The sequence below is a fragment of the Ambystoma mexicanum genome, chromosome 5p (assembly GCF_040938575.1).
Source record: "Ambystoma mexicanum isolate Mex_15411 chromosome 5p, UKY_AmexF1_1, whole genome shotgun sequence".
Classification (NCBI taxonomy): Eukaryota; Metazoa; Chordata; class Amphibia; order Caudata; family Ambystomatidae; genus Ambystoma; species Ambystoma mexicanum.
In genome coordinates, this window is record NC_090930.1 from 123512687 (window position 1) to 123530395 (window position 17709).

The following is a 17709-nucleotide window of genomic DNA, read 5'->3' on the forward strand; positions in this document are numbered from 1 at the left end:
AGACCAAGAGGCAAGATGGCCAACGGACAGGGCACGGAATGCATGACACAGCCATTTTATATGGCACTCAAAAAGAGGTTAGGTGGTAAAATACAAAAGTACCACGCGAGAAAAACATGATAGAAGACCATCTGCTTCTACCAACACGTCTTGGACAAATTGTGAAAGTAACAAAAGTGTAACTGACAGAAAAAGAACAAGGGATACAAAATACCCCAGGTACACTGAACTGGAAGAAGATGCAGGAAGCTGAAAAATAACAGGGAACAATACCAAAACATTAGGGGGTTCCATTGATGTCAATGGAGGGACAACTTGAAAAAAAAATCTTTCCTAACAATGTCACATGGTGGGAGGCGATATGTTGTTCTCATGCAAAATGTCATTTTAAAGCGCTGAGTGGGTAGTTTGTGCTGCGGTTGCAAGACCCCTAGCTTCTTTTGCAATCCTAAGACAAAAGTATATTTTTGATGCTTTGGGAGTTTCAGTGGAGTGTATATATGCCTGAGTGGGTCAAATATGTTGTCAGAAGACAAAGGATGATTGATATGCAACCAATTTAAAGAACCTCTCCCAAGTTTTAAGAATCACACTGCTGCGGGCTAAACAGTAACTGTGCATCACTGAATGAGTGTACTGCTGTGCGCTTCCCTTCCCCGCTCCCCTTTCACCTTAGCACAGGTCTAGCTCATTTTATTTTTTTAGAGTGAAACAAAGAAAACATATTTTTATCACGCCTCCCGATGCTGCACAGTGTTGTCAGCGAGGCAGTTCACATTGTAAACAGACTTCCTGGCTGACAGAGGTGCGGCGTCGGGATAAAGGTAAATTTTCTTTCTTTTATAAAAAAATAAGCCATTAGCAGCCGTGTAGGCCTCTACACGGGTGCTAATCGCGATATGTCCCTCAGTGGTGCGACAAGCCTGTAGATAACGACCCGCCACCCTCGTGAAGGGACCATTTCTGCACTCTGGCCCTTAACTTGGCTGGCGGGCCGTTACCTGCAGGGTCGGCCTGCCACCTCGGGGCATGTCGCCTCAGTAGATGCTGTTTCCCTGTAGGAGCCATGAGGCTATTGGGGAAGAACGAAAGTAAGACAGGTCTGTCGGTTGCTAAGTTCAGCCTCTGAGGTTAACAGGCTTGAGCGGGCCAGTAGTGGGTGACAAACACGAGTGTCGCGGCCTCTGTCTGCAGCTGAAGGAGGACTCAAGGAATCACAGCAAATGGGGGACATCCTTACCCCTTCCCCTGATGCCAATCCTGAGAAAATGCCTTAGTCAACAAGGCCAACGCGTGCGGTCTCTAACTGAAAGACCTTGGCTGGTCACTGATGAGTCAAAATGCAAAACGATTGATCTTACAAGCACCCCACAAAAACAGGAAAACAGCTTGATGTGTCAGTGGCAATCTGCTATACCTTCCAATAGCAAGAGAAGCAGTCTGCAACTATGTTTAAAGCCCTCTGAATTAATTGGTAACATGTCTTTATAACGAATAATTTTATAATGAATGCACATACAACGAAAATTATATAAAGACAAAACATAACTCAATTTCTTCTTTTTTTCTTTTTTTTTAGTTGTTACTTCTGGCAAGACCATATTCCTCCTCTGCAATCCCCACTGCAGTCAGCCCTACACCCACTAAGGCTAGCATCAGCTTCTAAGACTAGAGCTGGGATCTATCTGCCTAAGGCGCCCTATCGTGTCTTTGCGCACTTCAGAGGAAAGCCACACCCAGTTGGCATAGTTTGCCCCTTTGTACAGATTTTGAATGTTTAAACACTGCAGATTAATGATGTTTATCAGAGCTGGAAAACTGGCAAATGGAGGTCATCAACAGGCCTATATTCCTCGTCCTGTCAACTGGAAAGTGCATCTCTGTGTATTTCACCAATCCTCATCAGTCTTCACAGTGTACCACCCTGATCCGAGGGCTTGAACCATTTAATACTGTAGTTCCATTTTCCTGGACTGGGGCAACTGGAGATTGGATGTAGCACATTGGGTATCAGGTAATATTATCCCCATATATGTGGTCGCTGTATATAATATCGCCGGGAAAAGGTTGTGGTGATATTATATGGGTGACCATATATATATAGGGACAGGGGCAACAGGAAAAAAAAGTGTTTAGGGATTGCGGGGGTGTCCCCCGCATGTTCCATGCAATAATGTCCCCACAAAAAACGGCTATTTTTCAGCGATATTTTTGAGGGGACATTATTACATGGAACTGCACAGTGGTGTCAGGACCTGCAGGTCTAGGCTACACAGGTCACACATATGTTACTACACTAGGCAGGGCATGGTATGGCAAGAAACAAAGCAAGAACCAGCTCCCCTGCATACATCTTTATCCCTTTCTTGGGTTCAGGATCTGATTGCAGTCAACCTCATCAATTTCATAGGGCCTCATTACGACCCTGGCGGAAGACCATGGTGCTATTAGCACCATGGTCCATGCCGGTAAGTTACCGACTCCGCCATTGAGAAAGGGGGAATTACCACCCCATTACAAGGTTGGCGGGGCGGTAATTCCCGCTTCCTCCATGGCCCTTCTCCATTCCCATTTTTGCCACATAGGGCTCAGTGGGTATGGGGAAGGCGCTAATTACGGTGCCGCAAACTGCGGCACCGTAATTAGCACCAAGGTCCCTTTGCGGGTCCCTACTTTAACGGCTGGTCTACACCAGCCGTTAAGGTCGGGTCCCGCCAATGGACCTCGTAATTAGGTGCTAATAGGGTACGGCGCCGCAGCTTTTTACGGCGCCATTAACCCATTAGCGCCAGGGCCGTAATGAGGCCCATGGTCTGTAGCAGTCTACAAATAGTTAAAAAGGCATTTTTCAGCAGAAATTCAAGGTAGCCCTCTATTCCTGGTAGTCTACCAGGAGTCCCATGTGATTTGGAAATCTCACGGGACCTCTTGGCTACCATCATAGATGCATAACGTACACAAGGCTACACATGTGTTCAGCTTCTCAGGCTTCCCTCTCTTATAAGCACTCAGGTGGGGGCACACTGTGTGTCTAGGTATTGGAGATCCTTCTTTGCAGAACATTAGTTCACTGATACAGTGATACACAGTCAGTGTTTAGCCCGCAGCAGGGTGATTCTTAGACCTTGGCAGAAGTGAACCCAGAAACCAGTAAGGAAACTCTAAAAGAACATGAGAACTGGTTAGTGGATGGCTGCCGAGAGAGCCTCCATGAGTGAACAAAAACTCTCAGAAACCCAGTACCTGAAGGTACGAATAGGATCTTAAAGAGTGAATAAACTCATAGGCCCTCAGGAATTGAAGGTCTATTACATTCAGAACCTGGATTCCATCTAGTGCGAGGAGTGGGAGATTACTGATGTAACATGAATACCTGAGGTAGAGAGAACAGCATTAACAGGTACTCATAGTACCCCCTCTTTCACAGGAAGATTTAGAGAAGGTGCAGGGGTTCATGACACTCCATACAAAGGGGAGGTTGTTTAAGGTGTTAGAAAAAGTTTTTATTGACTGTTGTTTTTTGCTCTTTTATTGTTTACAAAAAATGCAAATTTTCTTAGCTTGTCGGAGGGATCATTTGATTATGCTGTTTGTTTATTGATATGTTCTTTAATTGAATAATTTTGATTTGTGTTCTCTGGTTCACTATTCCCCTCTGTATTTGATTCTTCTGTGATTTAATTTAATGACATACTAATAAAGAGATTTAACAAAAAAACAAAAACAAAAAAAAAGAAAATGACCCCATCATCTAGAAACTGCATATTTTTGGAAGGGGTCTGTTTCTGTCCAAGTTGATGATGAATCCTAGATTCATCAACAGATTGACTGACTTTTGCAAATGATACAGAAACAAAGTTGAGGAATGTTCCATAATCATCCAAATAATTCAGTAATCTCATACCTTTTGCTTAAGAACCCCAAAACGGGTCTCAACATATTTATAAAAAACCCACTGTGGAAGCGAAGGATGCTACATGTACTCTTGGTCAATTTTAATTGTTAAAATGAATGTCCTTGAGGTCTAGGCGTACCAACCAATCATCTCGTTTCAACCCGTCTCGTTACAGTGCAACAATCTCAATCTTAAAGAGACGATAAATGGTATATTGATTGAGACATCTGAGATTGAACATTGGAAAAAGGTCAGGTGCTTCTGGACCAGACAAATACTGCTGAAAAAATTCTCTTTTGTCATGGACCCAAACTCTACAGGTCTCTTTTTCCCAGAGCTGCCTCAGTTACTGATGAAACAATGATCTGGGATTATGAAACCGCCCTCAGTGCTGGTGCCACCGTTTGTCTGTGCCCTGTGGCAATTTCTATGTGATATCCTCTTGCTGTATCCAACACCCAAGAATCTCTGCAAATGTGTAATCAATTTCTGAAGTATACGGAATGTGGCGTCCTACAGGAATATTTGGTAGAGGTAGATGACAATTACTTACACTCATATGGCAAAGCTCCATTGCACCTCCACAATCCCCTTCTCCTTCGATGGAAAAGCGGTTGGTCTATCCCTGGGCTGTATGATATGATATGATATGATATTTTATTTATATCGCGCCCATGCACAAGTGTTTCAGGGCGCGACAAAGCAAGGGAGTGGTACAAGGGAGGACAAAACAAAGCTTTTCACTAGGCCCAGTGACATTGAGAACGCGCAAGTGCAAGGGGAGGGGAGAAGTGGAAAGTGCTGAACACATGGTCAAAACAACAACAGGTAGTGCGGCCAGCTGTTGGCAAGTGCAATAATAAGGCACAGACAAACCGTGTCTAATAAGTGCTGGAAGGGGACTGTAGGGTTGCAGATAGAGACCCAAGTGCATGGCTTGTCAGGAGGCAGTGCAGGTATGCTGCTGGGTGGGCAGGGATTTGGGTCTGAAATCAGAAGGTGGCCAGGAGCCAAGTGCCTGTACATAGATAGGTTGGTGCTTATGTTGCTGGGCGCCTCTATCACCATTCTCCTGGTGTCCTGGACCTGGCCGGACGGGTGATCCCTGGTATGGCTGACCCTGGTAGGAAATCTGTGGCTGAAAAAGATTTTTTTATGCAGACATAGGCATTATTCAAAGTGCTAAAAGTGAGAACCAATTAACTCAATCGGAAATTACTTCTCGAACCATGTGTTCTTTAGTCACCCTGGTCTCCTTTGCGATTTGCAAAATCCTTAGAATGAGGCCTAGAGCATTAAGAAGATGGCATTGGCATGTTGGTCAAGCCTTGCTGACCCCGGATCTTACAGCCTTTGCAAAACAGGAAAAGAACACATTCAATTTGGATGAATTACTGGAACTCATTACCGTTTTCACAAGCATGAATGGTTTGGGACATTCTGCCCCCATTTTCTTCTGCAAATTATTAACATGTTTCTTACAAAGAAAATGCTGGGTTAATCCTTTCATATGGGAAAGCATGACCCAATCTCTCAAGTCAGGGTGCATGAGATTGAACAGGTTGAACATTGGCTCACCCATGTGTGCTAGAATGCCTGGGTTACTGGGACGACCTCACTATCAACAGCCTCTTTGTCGACTGAAACTGGGAAGTCCACTAAAGGAGGATTCAAAGGATATGAAACAGGAAGTTTACTCAGACGCATGCCTGATCTCAACATGGCGCCTTTTCGGCACTACTTTGTGTTGAGTTGAGGGAGATGCCATGTCTTCAGTCCTGCACGCACACTCTCCCTTGCTGCGTTTGCATGATAACCCTTGTTTTAAAGCTGCAGCTACAGCGATCCCATAGCAGACAGTGATCAAGGCCATTGCACATGTGTTGGCCTTCTCCACCTTCTTGCTCACATTACTATCACAGTACTGGGACACAGTATCCTGGATAAACGCAGCCAGATTACGATGACATGCAGAGTCGTCTTCCATGGCTGAGGTCCCCGGAGGATGACTCTGCTTCTTCCTATCAGTAGGCATACTAATGGAGAAATCGTACTAAGGGCTCTTTGCCTAGTCCTATTTTTATATCTATGCCCTTTCTTGGACTTTATAAGGTCAGTGCTATAAAAAATGCAGTGAATAAATTAAGGTTACATTAACTATGCCATGCTGCCCATCTGGCAGTCTATCATAAAATGAAAATTGTAAGTGCATTGGTACAACAAAGATGATGGAAACGAGTCTTTTCCACCTGTTGTTGGTTAAACCCCCCTACTTCATGCTGTGCCTGCCAGATCTATCTCTCGAGCCGGCACCATAATGCTCACAAATGAGGATTGACTGGCAGCACCAAAATTTTACTGACACGTCTAAGGGCCTCATCAAGACTTTGGCGGTAACCCTTAAATTCGGCGGTCGCGCTATTACTGCCGGACTTAAGGGTCCACCAAATCAGGACTTGGGCAGATTTCACCCCAGCTCTTGGCTGGGGGGAAATCCGCCGAAAATTTGCGCTATTACTGCCGGCGGGAAATCCGCCGGCAGTAAGAGTGCGAATTTTCCCCGTTGAGCCCAATGGGGAATGGGGCATTCACGAATTTGCTCAATGGGGAATGAGCAATTACATTACCGCCAAAGTCGTGATCAGTCTGTAAGTATCCATGGCAATATCATTACTTGCCATCAAGCATTATTTAGAACAACAAGATACACTTATTGAATTGTTGGCGTAGCAAGGAGCGGGGCAGAAAAGGAACCAGAGGTCTATGAAGAACCATTGGTGGACATTGGTTAAGGGGCAGGGCATGATGATCGGGATTATGGGAGCAGTAGTTTTATTTATTTTAGTAATTTTATCGATGCTGTTAATAATAAAGAAAATAGTTTATAAAAGAGGTCCCCGTTCCATGACTTAGATTCCTCTTCTGCTAAGATGCTCCAATGTGGTTGGTAACTTATAGTTTTTTTTGTTTATCAAGGGTTTTTGTTTGAGATTGAGCCTGTGGAGACTCGGGATTAGTAGGTGTGTGTTAGGGAGTGACATTCTCTGTACTGATGCTTGCCTTGCTCTTTCCTTAAGTTTGGGATATGGTTGTCCATGGGTATGGTCACCTCTTCTTTCCTTCATGTCCGCTATGTGTTCCTTTATTTTGTCCACTTTTTCCATCTTCTGAGCTGTGCTCGCTATATGGGATGTTCTGGAGACGTGTCGTGGTTACTGTTTCAGTTTTGCCGGTTGTGGTTGGGGCTTTTGGTTTAGGTCCAGCATTTTCTTGTATTTACCAGGATTTGGTAAAATATCTTTTTGTAATCCGTTTTTAGTAATTCGTTTTTGTGCAAGTCTGTTTACCAGTTGCCTCAAGTATCAAGGCCTGGGTTTAAGTATTGTAATTGTAATTGTTTATTTTTTTATTTTTTAAAAATTTAAAATGATATAGTTTAATAATAAACTTTTCATTTATAGAATACTTAGGGCCTCATCACGACTTGGGCGGTAACGGCGGTGGTATTACTGCCGGTGGTATTAGCCCTACCGCCGAACCATTAGCGCCGGATCACGAGTTCGGCGGTAATGTTAATCCCCATTCCCCATTGAGCCCATTTGGGAATGCCCCATTCCCCATTGGGCTCAATGGGGAAATTTTGCGCTAATACCGCCGGCGGATTTCCTGCCGGCGGTATGAGCGCAAATTTTCAGCAGATTTCCCCCCAGCTAAGAGCTGGGGCGAAATCTGCCGAAGTCCTGATTTGGCAGACCCTTAAATCCGGCGATAATAGCGCTACCGCCGGATTTAAAGGTTACCGCCAAAGTCGTGTTAAGGCCCTTATGTTTTTCGAGTCTTTGGTTTTCTTAGCGAATACACAGAGTGATCGTCTTAATCATTGTTGTTAAGTTCAGGGTTGCTTCAGTTTGTTTTGTTTGGCTTGCCCATTTCCGGGATGTTTTGAAGGAATTGGGTGATTGTAAAGATGAGTTTATTCATTTGGCCATTCTGCATCATTGCCCATCTTTCTTCGGAGTTTATCTTTTGGGATGAAATCTCGAAGACCGCACCAATTCGAGTTCTCTGAGGCGCGAGCTCTGTGCATTCCATTAGATGATGGTGTAGCGTTTCTGGTTTCTTGAGATCTTGGCAGAAGCTGCAGAAATTTTCCGTCAGGGGGATCAGTCTATATTTAGCTAGGTTGGGTTGGAATCATGTTCATGCGTGTTTTCATGTATATTGTTCTGATCTTGTTGTCTGGAAAGATTGTCAGGTATTTGGGTAATTCATTAATTGCTCGAATGTCTGTGGAGCATTTCAAGTTCATGCAATATTTTTACTTCTGATTTATGGTCTTTATCCTGTCTTTTCTCATTAGTTTTTTTTCTCGCATGTTGTGGCCGCAAGATTAACATTTCAAGTGAGATGTCTTTGTTTACAAGTTCTTGATTTAGTTTATTTTTCCACGCTTGTAAAACAGAGTTGTTCATGGTTTTCGGGTGGGATCTCAATATTTGAATGGCTGGAGTTTTCTCATCTGATGTTGTCTTACAAAGTATTGCAAATTGCTTCCACACGACGATGGAGTCAATTGATTGTGTGGCTATCTCATATCTTATTCTTGCCATGGGATAAGTCGATGGGAGCTGCAGAATCTTTCGCCAAAATGTTGCTTCTAGTTTGGTCCAGTTAATATCTTACCACATTCCGGGTCCATGTTCCCGGAATAGGGACTTACCGGGTCATTCCGACCTTGGAGGACCAGGTAAGTCCCCATTCTGGGAACCATTGCCCATTCCCATTTGAGACCCCATAGGGCTCAATGGGAATGGGGATGGAGCGCCCGCTATAAGCGGGCCCGTTATTAGCTCTGAAGTCCCTCAACGGGTCCCTTCCATAACGCCTGGTAAAACCAGGCGTTATAGAAGGGAATCGCTAAGGGACCTCGTAGTAGGGCTGTAAGGGATTACCGGCACTGGTAATCCTTTACCACCTACCGCGTAATGAGGCCCAGTGTGTAAAAAATTGAACAAAGACTAAGTAAGACGATTATGGTAATATAGACCGCCCAGCTGCCCTATTGTCCCTTTGTGTATTATTATGCTTCTTACATAACCTGCGCCCCCTCTCTCGCACTGCAACCAATATAATACAGTCCCATGAACAATCCGGCCCAGCTGTCCCATAGCCACTAGCACATCACTCTTCCTTATGCCTGTGCAATATTAGCTGCTGCTTGAAACCGAGCTATTCTCGGCTCATTCCCGATTAGGCGATAAATGTATGTGCGCATTGTACCGCTCCTTTCATTTACGTGTATGCTCAGACTACAGCCTCCCGAAGGGCGTACATCCACCATAGCAGTAGGCGCTATACAAATGTCACACAACATAACATATCTATTGCAGCATAAGCATAGACCAAAGACACCACTGAAGAAGATAGATAAACTTTAGAGCAGGATGGAGGAAGTGAGCAAACTTCCTGTTCAGTCTGGCCAATATTGAGTGAATACATCTGTCGTCACACTCCACAAACTTTCAATTCTAGCTGTTTTTTTTAGTACATCTTCTTTTAACGCTTTTTTACCAAGACAACTTTAACCATCCACTTGTAGTATCATTATATTTTATTTATGCTACTTGTGCACGATTTACTATTTTAATTTCATATGTAATGTTGTAAAATATCATTGAACTACATACAAATAATTATATAAGTATCATTATATGTGAAACTCAAAACCTTCATTGTGAAATAACCGTTTTGGCACCTGCCAGACTGCCCGCAAGTCAAGTGCATCAAAGCGGCTGATGTCTTGAGCTGTGTGCCTGGCGCTGTAGGCAACTTAAGCAGCCATTTTCTCCAGGACATTGCAAATCGGCGATATTTCTAAACCTTGACTTTGCAAAGGTATTGTTTCTATCCCATATTGGTTATCAACTTATTTTTGGCTACAACTAGTGGGAATAGTGAATTATTTTATCAGGGTAAAGGGACAGATTATCCCCTGCCTTGGAATTTGGAAAGCAGCATTACATTGCCTGGTTCTCAACCTCCACTCCAGCCAGGAGCAGCAGGAGTATCTTCAGAGGAATTGCATTTCCCTGGAAGCTTTGGCCATTTCCTGAACCAGCCCCGGGGCCCATTCGGATAAATCCCCATGCTAGTCATGCCGCTTGACCCGCTCAATGCATTGTCTAATTTGGTGAGTTGGACATGAGGGCACTGTTGGCTAATGCAGTGACCCACAGGGCAAATCAAGCACTGAGTCAGATAGAACCACCTGAGGACCCTCTACAGCACAGTGTATGTGACTCTCCACTACATTACTTCCCCTCGACACCCACATTTTGTTGCAATAATAGAGCTCTTTCATTTGATTTTGGAAAATGGGATTGGTGGATCGGCAATCAGAGGCGTCACCGATGTTCATCATCACCTAAGGCTGGTTGGGTGATATCAACATTCCTATCGTCTCTGCCCCTCCTCGAAGAGGCAAATGCATTCATCGCAGAGATCCAAGCCTGGCAATCAGCCCATGGGTGAGGCTTGCAGCGACAATAAGAGTGGGCGTGAGAAGGACACCGTCGCACAACCTGCCATGGTCGACATTTCCAGTCGAATAGAATGTTTCCCGCCAGTCCGGAAAGTGCAAACATTGACCCAACCCTCTGGACGTAGGACTAGCTGCAATAAAACGGTTGAAAACTGTTGGCGGGGAGGACACGTCCTTTGCCAAATTCACTTTGGCAACAAAGCCTCCTGAGAGACCTGAGATGTTGTTGGTGCAGATCACCCACGCGGAGGGCACATTCCATTTTCTACAGACTGATATCTTTGTTCTTACAATGTGTGGATCACGTGGACCTCAGCAAGCCGTCGAGTCTTCTTGCCAGCACCTGACCTCTGGAACTATAAACACTTCTTTGGGGCCCTGTCAAAGATGCATTAGCCCACAATCTCATTTCCTATTGAGTTCATGCTCCTTTGCATTACTGGGAAGCCCTACTATACTGGGAAGTCCTACTATACTGGGAAGCCCTACTGTACTGGGAAGCCCTGTAAGAGGATTCAATTCAGCACTACAGCTAAGTTAACGCCTAGTCTAGAATACTGAATGAAAACCCTTATTGATATATCTTTATGTCCAGTTCATGCGTTCTGGATGACTACCCCTATATAACACCCCTCTCTTGGAATCCCCCTGACCCCACTGAGCCAAGAAGTAGTTCTGTTTTGCAAGTTTAAAAGGTTTATTTGATAATTTAAAATATATATATATATCACACTTTATAATAAATTAATAATTGAATAGCACACTTAATCTGATATGATAAAGATCAACAACGGAGAATCTGGCACTAGCACACTTCTTATAATCACTAATGAGTTGACATGAAATGGATAAGGTAGCACACTGGTAAATAGGAACAAAAGTATAATGTGGTAGAGGATGCTTTATGTAAGCTCAGGTGGATGCAATATTCAATGAATGCAGTACAGAAAATACTCAATATGATTTCAACCAAACAATGTAATCACTTTTCTCTGGCAATCCCCTCCCCCCCTTGATGCAAGGCAAGGAAATGGAAGGAAAACACACAGTTCTCAGAAATGCAATCAATGTAAATCAGTTCACCCCAGCAAGCTTACACTACAGAAAACAGATAGGAGTTTTGAAAACACAGGCAAAATGCTTTGATATGTGCTGGCAATGGATGAGAAATATGCTGGAAATGCTTTTAATTCCCTTTCAGAGGTTCAGGGTGAGTGGTATCTAGTTAATATTAGTCCAGGCTCACACTAGCAATGATGCAGGGATAGTTAGCAGGTTAAACGAATTTCTGGCAAATGGAAGGCAAGCAGCAGCAGTTTTTACATGTAAAGAAATTATAAGGGGTAGGAATGCGGTTCTAGGTTCATAGGAAAGCCACGATTCTAACCTTTCAGATAAAAGTTACTGCAAGTCTCTAGCCCAAACGGTTACAGAGTTATGACCGATTTAATAGAGGTCGTTTTTGGTTTTGCAAATTTTAAAAGCTCAAAATGACAAGTGACAAATTTTGCAGCTAGAATGACAGGTGACAGATTTGGATCTATCAGGCAGTTCTACTTAGGTTAAATAGATTGAATTAGATGAATTTAAACTAAGAGATTGGTTCTACACAGTTCTGCTGGGTACTCACACTATATTCTTGAATTAAATGGGCCTCGTCACGGATCTGGTCAGGGTTTTAAACTGGACTTTGGTCTGGTCTGGTCTGGCCTCTGCACTTCACAGTGATCTGGGTCAGCTCTCTCTGCTGGTCTGGGTCTCTCTGGGTACAGCACTGCTTTCTCTCTGGTCTGGTCTCTTAGTTCTGGATAGATTGAAGTCTCTAGTTTGGCTTTCTGGAGCTTGATGAATTTGAAGTCTGGATCTCTGGATGTTGTATGGTCCGGCAGAGTGCGTTGCAGCAAATGGAATTGAAGGTCCCTATCTGTCCTGTCTGTCTGCTTTTATGTGTTTAGAATGTGGGTGTGTTCTAGCATCACTGACCCTACCTCTCTCTCAGCTTCTAATTGGTCAAACTTCCATTTCTCATTTGATTGGCGAAGGAGCTGTGAGTTAGAGTGATGTCATCCATTTATGATCTCTTGAAACAACTCCCCTATCATCTGTGCACCCAAATCTATATATGATCAAAATCCATATTTCACAGTTACACAGTTGTTTGAAATTACACATACATGGTGTGGCTGAATTTAGCCATGTCTCTGTCCAAATCTGCTCTTTCTAGGAGCTTGCATTCAAAAATGGCAACTTCTAGCACTTTTTCATGTGCTGAACAACATTGGATCTTCATTATTTTTTACACAACTGTTCCTCACATATCTACCCACATACCAATGCATTTTCGTTTGTCTAGCTGAAACAGGGAGTCTGTAATATTAATAAACAATGGGGTTTTGCCCCAGAACATCACACAAATTGGAGTTTGGGCTTGAATTAAAGGTACATTTTTTAAATTAAAGCTCTCAAAGTTATACATTTCTGTCATTTGATTACAAAGAGTTATCAGTGTTTTTGTAAAATATATATTTTACTTTCAATTCAGTCCTCAGAGTGTTGAAGTCCGCCTCCAAGACTTGGGTGGGTCAGTCACAGATCTCTGCTGGCTGGCAGATCTTTGTTGACAGCAAACATCCAGAATTCACATATTCCTTTCAGAGGAAAGGGTCCTTTGTGTGGTGTCTGGCAAGCTCACATCAGGAGGCCAGGGGGCCACTTTGCATTTAATTAACAGAACCCTGTTATTTCCTGGCTTCTTGTGTTGAGTTCTGAAGTGTCAAGAGTTCTCAGGACAGGCAACCCCTTTGAACCTTTGATGAAATAAGACCCCTTTCTTTGCACTCATGCAGTTTGCAAGACAGCTCTCCTGTCAGAGTTTAGACCGCTAGCGCCACCATCAGGATTTTGTGGTTACTGCATCCATCCTTGGGATTTTTTTTTTTAGATTGATTCCTTTCAGCAAGTGATATTATATGGAGTAGATTGTCCATGTTCAGGACATGGCATTGGTGTGTTTCTGTAGTAAAGTAATTCTGTGCCCATGATTTTGCCATATTTGACATTCAAGAAAAATGAATTCCCAACAGTATGGGTTTGCTTTTGGCAATCAGCATTGCATCTCTGAACTCACAATATAGGCAGAATGGGATTTTCCTGTGCATTTTCTGGGGAGCTCTGGCCATTATGATGTTTTCAATGCCAGTACTGCACAGTTTTGAGGTAGGGCCCGGATGCATGGGTAAATACATCCCACAAGCCCCCCTTCTTGCGGTGGCCATCTGATCCTTCACTAATGGGACCCGCAAGATCTGGGATGTAGTTCTCCCCTTCTTCCGATAAATGGCACAGTTCAGCATCTTTTCCTCCATCCGGTCGGATCGATCGGTTCTCCTCGCCGGTCCTGATGGGAGTATTGGGCGGTCCACTGGGCCCATTGGATCTTCGTTCCCGGTCTCCGGATCGTCCTTCTTGGTCATTCTTCATGGTTTCATCTCTCCTAGGATGATAAAGCAAAAGCGGCAATATCTACTCATAGACGATTTTTTTTTTTTTCCACCACTGTTGAGATAGTGGGGCAGCATATGCATTTTATCATAACGAAACATTACATTCTTATTTTAATAAAAACAGTATGACTAAGAGACAGTTTCATACAAATCACAGTATGTTAGAGACTAGATGTGGTATGTTTTATGATTGGAACTGAATTAGTCTGATACAGTACCCGCTAGGATTCCAGAGGATTCCTCCAGTTGTTGCAGAGTGTGCCTGGGATGGCAACATTTCAACTGGTTTATGTGGACCCACTTGTCTTCCCCCTCTGCCGAACCGCCTTTGGGGATGCGGATCTTGTAGGCCACAGGGGAGATCTTATCGACGATCTCAAAGGGTCCCTTCCATGTAGGCAAAAATTTGCGCTGCTTCGCCTGGTTCCTTTGGAAGTTGTATAGATAGACCCGGTCTCCCACCTGATATTCCTTCCTGGAAGTTTTCAGGTCATAATGGGTCTTCATGCTATCAGCTGATCTTTCTAGATTCCGCTGAGCATAAGCAAAAGCATGTTGGAGGTGTTTCCTTAAATTCTCTACATACTCATGAGTAGTGGAGGCATTTATCAGTGTCTGCTCTTGGGTCCTGTAGAGCAAATGCTGAGGAAGCACCATCTTGCGCCCAGTCATCAACTCAAATGGTGACATTTTGGTTGCAGATGAAGGGGTAGATCTGATGGCCATTAGGACCAGAGGTAATCGGATATCCCAACTTGGCCCAGAATCTGCCACAAACTTCTTTAATATGCTCACAATTGTCCGGTTATATCTCTCTACTGCCCCAGAAGAAGCTGGCCGATAAGCAATATGCAACTTCCTTTTGACCCCCAGTATCTCCCACATCTTTGTCATTACTTCACTGGTGAAGTGGCTACCTCTGTCTGACTCAATCCTTTGAGGTAGACCAAAACGGGAAAAGATGTGGTTAATCATCAAGGCAGCTGCAGTTTCTGCCTTGCAATTTGGGGCTGGGAGACATTCCACCCACTTGGTAAACAAGCATGTCACAGTCAACATGTACTTATTCCCCCTAGCCGAGCGAATCACAGGGCCTACAAAGTCGATTTGTAAATCTGACCATGGCAGTGTCATCCCCCTCTTTTGGAGAGGCGCACGGTGCGTGAGGGATGATGGCTGAAATTGTGCACACACAAGACACCCCTTCAAGTATTGGTCGAGGTCCTGCCCCATGTGTGGCCAGTATGCAACCTCTCTTAAGATTTCCAATGTTGTGTGAAACCCCCTATGACCGGCGGTGGCCGCATCATGGGCGTGACTTAACATCAGGCTTCGGAATGAGGTAGGAACCACCCACTGATCGTGGCCAGCTTTGGATTTCCTTACCAACAAACCGTCTTGGATCCGGAACATTTTTGGACATTTCATCAACACTCTTAGGTCCTCTTTCCCAATGTAATCGGTGTCCGTCGGTGGAAAGTTCTCAGGGTCCTCAAGGTGCTGGTAAAATTTACCAATAATTGGATCCCCCTTCTGAGCAGTAATCAAATCATCATCAGGGGTCTCCTTACTCCATTGTGCAATTGAAAGGTCGTTGTGAGCATTTGTCTGGGACCTAGTGATAGCAGTGACCTGGATTTCCCCCAACAGGGACTCAATCTCAATTAGATCCCCTTGGATGGCCCCGGTTTTGGCCAGCTGATCAGCTAAGTCATTTCCAGTTTTGTCTGGTCCCTCTACTTTGGAATGACCCTTGATCTTTTTCCAGTAGATGGTCATCCCATTCGATATGACCAGATCATCAATGTTTTGGATCAACTTCCCATGTTTCAAGGGTTTGTTGTTAGCACATAACATGCCTCTGGTTTTCCAATTAACCAGGTGCTCCACGAACCCGTTCCGTACATAATCCGAATCTGTGATTATGACCAGTTCGTGGAGTTGATGCTGGACAGCAGTGAGGATGGCCTGATGCACAGCCATCAATTCTGCCACCTGACTACTTCGGGGACCAATTTTGTATCCAGCGGAGGGTTCTGGGGACTCATTCACCCATGCATTCCCTACGCCGGCCACCAGTTCTTTCCCCCCGTTGTTGTCAACATGGTAAGAGCATCCATCCACATACACAGTGGGCATTCCCTCACACTTGTCTTCTTCAAAGACTTTGTGTGGGGAATTAAGGTATGCCTCCATGTTGTCCTTGATTTTCAGACTTTCGTCCTCGAGACAGTTTTCTCTGGCACAATCATGCAAGTCAGCCAGACCTTGCGCGAGGGGACTCTTCTTGTTTTGGCCATATCTGACCTCCACAGGAAAGCCTTGCATTGACAGAATCCAGGAAGTAATTCGGGAATTACTCACATTTCCGGCCCGGATTCTGTCACTTTGGAGATATTGCAGAGGCTGGTGTGGAGTCTCCACTATGATGTGTTCCCCCTGGATAAACGGGCGGTAATTCTTCAATGCCCACACCGTTGCCAGGAGTGCCTTCTCACAATCGTTGAATTTTTCCTCCACAGAGGATAAAGTTTTGCTCGCATAGGAGATTACTTTATTGACCTTGTCATGCTTTTGGTATAATACTGCCGTCAAGCACGTATCAGAGAACCCCGTCTCCAGGAAGAACTCCTTGTTTCTGACAGGGTAAGCTAGGCAAGGCGCTTGTGAGAGGCTTCTTTTGAGTTGTTTTACCGCCTCGGCTTGTTCTGGACCCCATTCCCACTTGACCCCCCCCTTCAGGAGATGAATCAGGGGTCGGGTGATCTCTGCGTAGCCCTCAATGAACTTTCTGCTGTAATTAGTCAGTCCAAGGAGGCTCCTTAGTTCCCGCAGAGTTGTGGGGTCTTTCAGTTTCTGAAGTGCTTCCACTTTCTTTTCCTGGGGACAGAGACCCTGAGGAGTAATCTCATGCCCCAAGAAATTAACACGGTTTCTACACCACTGTGCTTTCTGAAAGGAAAGTTTTGCTCCGGCGGCCCTCAACTGTGTCAGAACATAACGGATCTCTGCTATGTGTTCCTCCACAGATGAACTTTTGGTGAGGACATCATCTACATAAGCCAGGTTACCCCTCGCACCCAGGTCGGGCATGGCCTTATGTAGAAAAATGTTTAATTCATTGCCGGAGTTGAGGTATCCGAAGGGAGTCCGGGTCCAGGTGTACTGCTGGCCCCCAAAGGTAAAAGCCAGCTTGTATTGGTCCTCCCTACTGACAGGCACAGTCCAGTATCCATTGGTCAGGTCTATTGCAGTGAATACCTGTGACCCCTGGATCTGGGCCAGCCCTTGGTCAATGTAGGGCAGAGGCCATCGGGAAGTATGGACCCGTTTGTTGAGCTCCCTGAGGTCGGCATAGAGTCTCCACTGGCCGTTTGGCTTCAATATTCCCAGCACCGGATTATTGAAGGTGCTGTGGACTGGACGGATTATTCCCCGGGACTCAAGGTTCTTAATTATTTCAGTAAGGGACTCCATTGATGCGAGAGGCAAGCGATATTGCTTCACAAACACAGGAGTCATGCCAGGGTCCGTGGGGATGGTTGTTGTGTGGATGTCAGTGCGACCACAGTCATATGAGTCTACCGCAAAGAGATCTTGGAAATCCAAGAAAACTTGTTTCAACTTTTGCTTTTGTTCCAGAGTCACACAGGCATCAGCTAGGTTGACTCTCTCTTCCACCATCTGCCTGAAGCCTGGAAAGACTTCTGGTTTGGCTATTTCCGCGGCCTCCTCCAGCTGGGTGGAGAAGTCCCTGGTCAGAGTGCTGA